Raw genomic sequence first — 8,027 nt, forward strand, 5'->3', positions numbered from 1 at the left:
GAAACACTGGACAAGTGGAAACAGCACACTTAAGGTTAGGCTCCAAAAAGGTACAAAGTGACTTCCACCCACTTGCTATTGATCAAAACTAGTCACACGCCCAACCCAGAGTCAAGAGTTGGGGAAGTATGCGTCTCTTATAATGAGGCCACGTAAGGAGTGTGGATGTGCAGGGGATTGAAACATCATGCCAATTAATTCCGTTAGCCACAGAGCCTCATCATTAGAAAATCATCTGCATTCGTAGATGAAAGTAGAAAAGCATGTAACCAACTAAATAAACGTTCAAAGAGCATTTGCTAACATTTAACATGCATTCAAAATAAATTATTGACATATTAAGAATAGAACAGGAGTATCTTAACTTCATAAATGGTGCCTATCAGCAACTCACCACAAATATCCTACTTAAATGTCGAAATATTAGAAACATTCCTATTAAAATCAAGAAAAAGGTAAGGCTATCTGCTACCACAGTTTTTCAACATTTTACTGGAGTTTAGCCAGTACCATAAAAATAGGAAAAGCAAATGAGAGTTGGAGCAGCAAAAATGGGCAAACATATAACCTTGTGCAGTTTTAAACTAACATTTCAAATCTGTGGGAAAAACACAGTCTATATAATAGATGGTGTAGAGCAATGCTTCACCCCAGGTCAAGTCCTCCCTGGGGTGGCCAAGATCCAATGAGTGATTGATGCTGACACCAGACAACTCTGACAGTCCTTTTCAGCTTCAGATCTCCCTAGCAGGGTTGAATGAGACTTTTGGACCCATATCGCAGCTCTGCTTCTCCCTCTGGACAATTCTACTCCCTTCCTCTATACTTTACAAGTGTTAAATCCTGAGAAACATTCTGTACACAAACCTTTGCCTCATTCTGTTTTCCGGAAAACACAACCTGCCACATGCCGTGGACCAGACTTACATCATATCAGGGATATTTTCTTACCTTGAGGATGTAGGGGAGGAAGAGAACTCCTCTACCCTTTCTAGATCCTTCTGGCTATTCTATGAATTAAACTGACATGAGATAAAATAACAGGAGAAAATCAAACAAAGCTTTATAACACTTAAACATGGGAGTGACCCAGGAAAACTGAGTAACTTGCCAGAATGGCTGAGTTGCCATCTTAAATATAACCTTCAGCCAAAGACAAAGGAAGGTGTTGGGGGTAGTGGTTTGGGACTTCAAAGGGGAGGAAGGCAATTCACATGGAAATTGAAAAACAAATGTTTGGTAAACAGAACTTTGATAAGAGCGGGTTTGGCAAGGATCCTCCCAGTGTACCTATACCCAGTTGTCTATGGTGATGGCCTGTCCTGCGGACAGGCCTTTCATCTTAAATTTCCTTCAGGAAATTAGGGAGAAAGTCAAAGTTTCTTTCAAAGTCTTTTGTTCTTGAAAATAATCAAGGCAAAGAGGTATATTTTGAAGTGGCCAATTCTGATCCCCCACAAGGACAAGAGAAATAAGGTACAAGAGTCTTAAGTAATTGGGAATGGCTTGGCCATTTAACTCTATCTTTCATAAACAGTAACAAGACTGTGAAACCAGCTTGAAAAGACCTCGTGATCAATTCTCTTTTCTCCTAAACTATACTCCATTCTTAACGGCTTCATAAAAATGTCCTCAATGGACAGAATTTCCAATAAGAAACTATATTCAGTAATACGTATTTTACTTATATCAAAAATTTTAGTTAGAATAATTTGCACTAAATAATAATCTGAATGTTTTTCTTGCCAAATTCAACTTAGAGAGAAAATGGAGAACCAATTAAAACTTCAAGTATGGAATAACTGTACTATAGATATTATTATTCTTTGTTTCCTTTTTATTTTTGGAGAGAAAGGGTTCTATTGTTTGGCTTGGTCTAGAATTAAAATATGCTTCCAATGATCCAATATAATTTTCTTTCACACACCCCTCCTCCATTTTAATAACAAAGGATAAAAGTGAAAAATCGTTCAAGAGAGTGCTTTTCAATTAGCCTGAAGAGTGTGTAGCTGGGAGTACTGACTACTCTCAGTTCAGAGATGTTAACAGGTTTCTCCCAAGTCTCATTAACCCTAGGAGTTAAACATCAATATAAACTACAATCTCCTAAAGTAATTCTCACCAATCACTAAAATATTTATTAGTCTGATAGACATTCCATTTATTGAAATGGTTCCAGAATGACAGCCCAGCACTAAGCTTATTCAATCTTGAAGAGTTTCATGACTGCTAATTTCAAGACACTACTGCTCTATATCAAGCTTCCCTATGACATAGCTCTGGATTCGGGATTAGGCCACCCAATGATGTCCTGGCTCTGCCCCTTACTAGACTATGTAATCTTGGATAACTCATGGAATCTATCCTTTACTCATTTAAATCTTGCTGGTTATAAAAAGTGTTTTCAGTGGCTTATAAAAATATATAAAATAAAAATTAGCTGGACAATAGACTTATTAAAAAAGGAAAGGTTACAATGATTATCTGAATTCTCTTGGAAAAACTACTAAATCTGTAAAATGTTGATTATATCACTGAGTTGTGCCAGGGATTAAATGGAAAACAACAACACTGAAAGCTAAAAAGTTAGCTATCATATTATAGTAATAGAGAAGGGGAGTGTCTCTCTTAAAAGAACAGTAAATGAGATTAAAGGAAATTTAATACACAAAAATAATTTTATTCATTACTACATTGAAAATAATATGTTCTTGGCTCCTTTGGTGAAAATTAGCTGTCCATAGATATGGGTTTATTTCTGGGCTGTTGGTTCTATTCCATTGATGTGTGTTTCTGTTTTTGTGCCAGTACCACACTGTTTTGGTAACTATAGCTTTGTAGTGTATTTTGAAATCAGAGGGTGTGATACCTCCAGCTTTGTTCTTTGTTCTCAGGATTCCTTTGGCTATTTGGGGTCTTTTGTTGTTCTGTATAAATTTTAGGACTCTTTGTTCTATTTCTGTGAAAAATGTGGGAATTTTGATAGGGACTGCATTGAATCGGTAGAGTGCTTTAGGAACTATGGACATTTTAACTGTGTTAATTCTTCCAATCCAACAGCACGGAATATCTTTCCATTTCTTTGTGTCTTCTTCAATTTCTTTCAGCAACGTTTTATAGTTTTCAGTGTACAGATCTTTCACCTCTTTGGTTAAGTTTGTTCCTGGGTATTTTATTCTTTTTGTTGCAGTTGTAAATGGTATTGTATTCTTACTTTCTCTTTCTGCTACTTAGTTAGTCTATGGAAAGGCAACTGATTTTTGTATGTATGATTTCTTGACTGTATTGATTTATTATTCCTAAAAGTTTTTTGGTGGATTCTTTAGGGTTTTCTATATATAAAATCATGTCATCTGCAAATAGTCACAGTTTCACTTCTTTCTTTCCAATTTGGATCCATTTTATTTCTTTTTCTTTCCTGATTGCTCTGGCTAGGATTTCCAATACTATGTTAAAAGTGAGCATCCTTGTCTGGTTCCTCTTCTTAGAGGGATAGCTTTCAATTTTTCTCCATTGAGAATTATATTAGCTGTGGGTTTGTCATATATGGCCTTTATTATATTGAGGCAATTTCCTTCTATACCCATTTTATTCATAGTTTTTATCATAAATGGGTGCTGTATCTTGTCAAATGCTTTCTATGCATCTATTCAGATAATCATGTGATTTTTATTCTTCATTTTGTTGATGTGGTATATCATATTGATTAACTCGTGGATATTGAACCATCCCTACATACCTGGAGTAAATCCCACTTGATCATGATGTATGATCTTTAATGTATTGTATTCGATTTGCTAGTATTTTGTTGAGGATTTTTCCATTGATGTTCATTGATGATATTGGCCTGTAATTTTCTTTTTTTGTGTTGTTCTCTGATTTTGGTATCAGGGTAATGTTGGCTTCATAGAATGAATTCAGAAGCTTCCCCTCCTCTTCAGTTTTTTGGAAGAGTTTGAGAAGGATAGGTATTAAGCCTTCTTTGAATGTTTGGTAAAATTCACCAGGGAAGCCATCTGGTCCTGGACTTTTATTTTTGGGGAGGTCTTTGATTGCTGTTTTGATCTCCTTACTGATGATTGGTCTGTTAAAATTCTCTATTTCTTCTTGATTCAGTTCTGAAAGGTTGTAAGAACATATAATACATAAAGGAAAGTCTCTTCAATAGATGATGCTGGGAAAACTGGACAGACACAGGCAAAAGAATGAAAGTAGACTATTATATTTCACTATACACAAAAATTAACTCAAAATGGATTAAAGACTTGAATGTAAGACCTGAAACCATGCAAATTCTAGAAGAAAACATAGGCAGTACACTCTTTGACATCGGTCTTAGCAGCATATTTTCAATTACCATGTCTGACTGGGCAAGGGAAACAGTAGAAAAAATAAACAAATGGGACTATATCAAACTAGAACCTTCTGAATAGCAAAGAAAACTATCAACAAAATGAAAAGACAGCCTAACAATTGGGAGAATATATTTGCAAACCATATATCTGACAAGGGGTTAATATCCAAAGTATACAAAGAACTCATACATCTCAGCAACAGAAAAACTAACAACCAAATTAAAAAATGGGTGAAAGAGCTGAACGGACATTTCTCCAAAGAAGATATAGAGATGGCCAATAGGCACTTGAAAAGATGTTCAACATCACTAACTATCAGGAAAATGCAAATCAAAACTACAATTAGATATCATCTCATTCCTGTAGAATGGTTATAATTAACAAGACAGGAAACAATAAGTGTTGGAGAGGATGTGGTGAAAAGGGAATTCTCATACACTGCTGCAAACTGGTGCAGCCACTATGCAAAGCAGTATGGAGGTTCCTCAAAAAATTAAGAATAGAACTATCATACCATCCAGCTATTCCACTGCTGGGTAGTTATCCAAAGAATATGAAAACACAAATGCCTAAAGATACATGCACCCCTATGTTCATCACAGCATTATTCACAATAACCAAGACTTGGAAGCAATCCAGGTGCCCATCAAGGGATGAATGGATAAAGAAGATGTGGTATATTTACACAATGGAATACTACTCAGCCATAGAAATGATGAAATCTGGCCATTTGTGACAACATGGTTAGACCTTGAGGGTATTATGCCAAGCAAAATAAGTCAGAGGGGGAAAGTCGAATATCATATGATCTCACTCTTAAATAGAAGGTAAAAACCAAAACAAAAAATCACATAGAGACAGAGATTGGATTGGTGGTTACCAGAGGGGAGGCAGGGAGGGAGGAGGATGAAAGGGGTGATGAGGCATGTGTGAAGTGATGGATTGTAATTACTCTTTGGTGATGGCGAACATGATGTAATCTACACAGAAATCAAAATATAATGATGTACACCTAAAATTCATATAATGTTATAAACCATTGTTACCACAATAAAAAAAATTAAATTTTAAGAAAAAGAAGATGAGTATGAACAATTATGTCATCGAATCTTTTTGTGACTTTATCTTAGTTCATTTGGACTGCTATAACAAAATACCACAGACTGAATAGCTTATAAACAGCAGAAATTTATTGCTCACAGTTCTGGAGGCAGGAAGTCTGAGATCAGGGTGCCAGCATGGTCGAATGAGGGTCCTCTTCCAGGTCATAGACTTCTCATTGTGTCCTCACATAGGGAGCTCTGTGAGATCTCTCTTATAAGAGCATTAATCCCATTCATAACAATTCCACCTTCATGATGACCTAATCATCTCCCAAAGGCCTCACTTAATGCCATCAGTTTTGGGAGTTAGGATTTCAACATATGAATGGGGGGGGCACAAAAATTCAGACCATAGCAGACATTTGTAAAATTAAAAAGCTTGAGAGGATGATTTCTAAAGTTTCTTCCTACATTCCTGAATATATACACACTCTCTCTTCCTTTTTCTCTAGGAGGATATGAAAGAAAATGTTAGATAAAGGAACAGATCATGATTCTTAAGATTAAATATAAAAGAGCCAAGACAGGAAAGATACTGAATTGTTTCACTGAAATAGATATAATTTTATTTATGTTTGAATATTTTAAGTAAAAGTAAGCCATTGGAATAAAAGTAAATGATGCTTTTTGTTTGCAACTTACCAGAAACTGAACTCTTTCTAGCTCAAGAAAAATGAAATATATTACCCTCATAAGTAGGAAAGTCATAGATGACAGTGGTAATGGAAATAAGCTTCTCTTCACTATTAAGATTCACCTGGTCTTTCGTCTTTGCTCCCTTCTATTTGTTGGCTTCTTCACTGGAGACATGGCCACAGACAACCTTATACTAACATCCTGAAAACTCCTTTGTCAGAGAAGAAAGGGACTTTTATTACCAGCTAGTATGAAAAATTCATGAGTTGGACTCCAGTGTTCCAACAAGAGTCTTTGTAGCCAAGAGTCTTTTCCTAGAGGAAGGGAAGTAATGGCCGCTTAGGGAGTTATTGAGCAATCTCTCATTATATGTTATGGGGTTGAATAAAATATCTCTAGGAACCAGGAAGGTAAATGAGTAGCATGTCTATGCACATTATTATTTAAACTAGGACACTATTGAGAATGAAAATGTTGGTATTTGAGAATGAAATGTTGTGACAACAAATGTAAAAGGGCTGTACTAACCCAGCGGGGGAAATATAGCTCCCTTTTGTATGACTGAGATAGGCTAATAATTGTTATGGAGAACTAGAAAAAATAGTTTCCATCAAAAGGGGCATTCACTCCAGAGCAGCAATATGGGCTCCTGTTGTTAGATCTAATTTATCAAGAAAAGCTGGAAATGTGTATTTGTATGTAAATTTCAAACTTTTCTATCATTGTCAGCTGATTCCATTTTTTTCACAAAGACTGCTGTGTTGGCAAATCTGCATTCAGCCTGTGAGCAAGCAGTTTGCTGGACCTGGTCTGATAAATCAAACAAAATTATTTGTATTCTTACTGCCTTACTCATGAAAATATTTAATATCTCAAGTACTGCTGTCTATGTCTATCCTACATACATTTTTTACTTAAATCTTGATGTGCACATAAAAAATGCACAAAGATTTATTTTGTGGTACATTTTATGGTCTAAAATGTAGGATGCTGATGTATCTGTTCTGAAGCAACTTGTCCTCTCAGGCAAACAGTGCCACATACATGTACCCAAATACGTGGAGCTAAGCATGTGTGCACATGGTGCAGGATAAAGAGTGAATGAGGTCTAAGGGGAAAAGAGATTGTCCTTGATTACAAAAAAAGGTTCCTGATCATGTGTTCTGATGTCATCCATCTCTGATGATATTGTAACTGGGAATGTGTGGGTGGAGTATGTAATAAAACAGAAGGGACCTCACAGTAGCATCCTTCTAAAAAATTGTTTTGATGTTGGGCCTTTTTAAAAAGCAAAGTCTTGGGGCAGAGTTCTTTTTGGTCCATCCACGATTTGGCTCCTAGAGTAGGGTGTTTCACACTTCAGTTAGTTCTCACAGCACATCATTCCCAAATAATATATCTAGCCAACATACTATAAAATATTTTTGAAAAGGAAAAGCTGAAGGTCTATGGATGGATGATGGGGAGAATTGGGAGCCAGGTAAACCATACACACAGATCGTTTCATGAGTGTTAGAGATAATTGCTGAGTTTCTGAGACCAGGGCTCCAAGAGAGAAGAATGAGGGTGGGAGTGAAGTGGTAAGGCTGAAAATGTGACTGTTGAATGACAAATTTGTTCGGCATACTGGGTGTAATATCACCCATATATTAGCTGTTGAATTATGTCCTTTCTATATTTTTTGATGTCCTCTATATATTCTTCAGAGAAATGATTGCTGCCAATTACAAAGGCTATTGGTAGTCATTTGCATTTATTTATAGCTCACCTGCCAGAGGCCTAATCCACAACTGTTAAGTATAATTTGAAAATGTTAAAACCACTACAACTATTACTGTACACGTAATAGGCTGTTAACAATAATTATGTATATTTACCTGCATGACTTAATATTTTAAGATTATTTTTTATGGGTGCATATTTTTTAGTAAGA

This window comes from Equus caballus, chromosome 18 (assembly GCF_041296265.1).
Source record: "Equus caballus isolate H_3958 breed thoroughbred chromosome 18, TB-T2T, whole genome shotgun sequence".
Classification (NCBI taxonomy): Eukaryota; Metazoa; Chordata; class Mammalia; order Perissodactyla; family Equidae; genus Equus; species Equus caballus.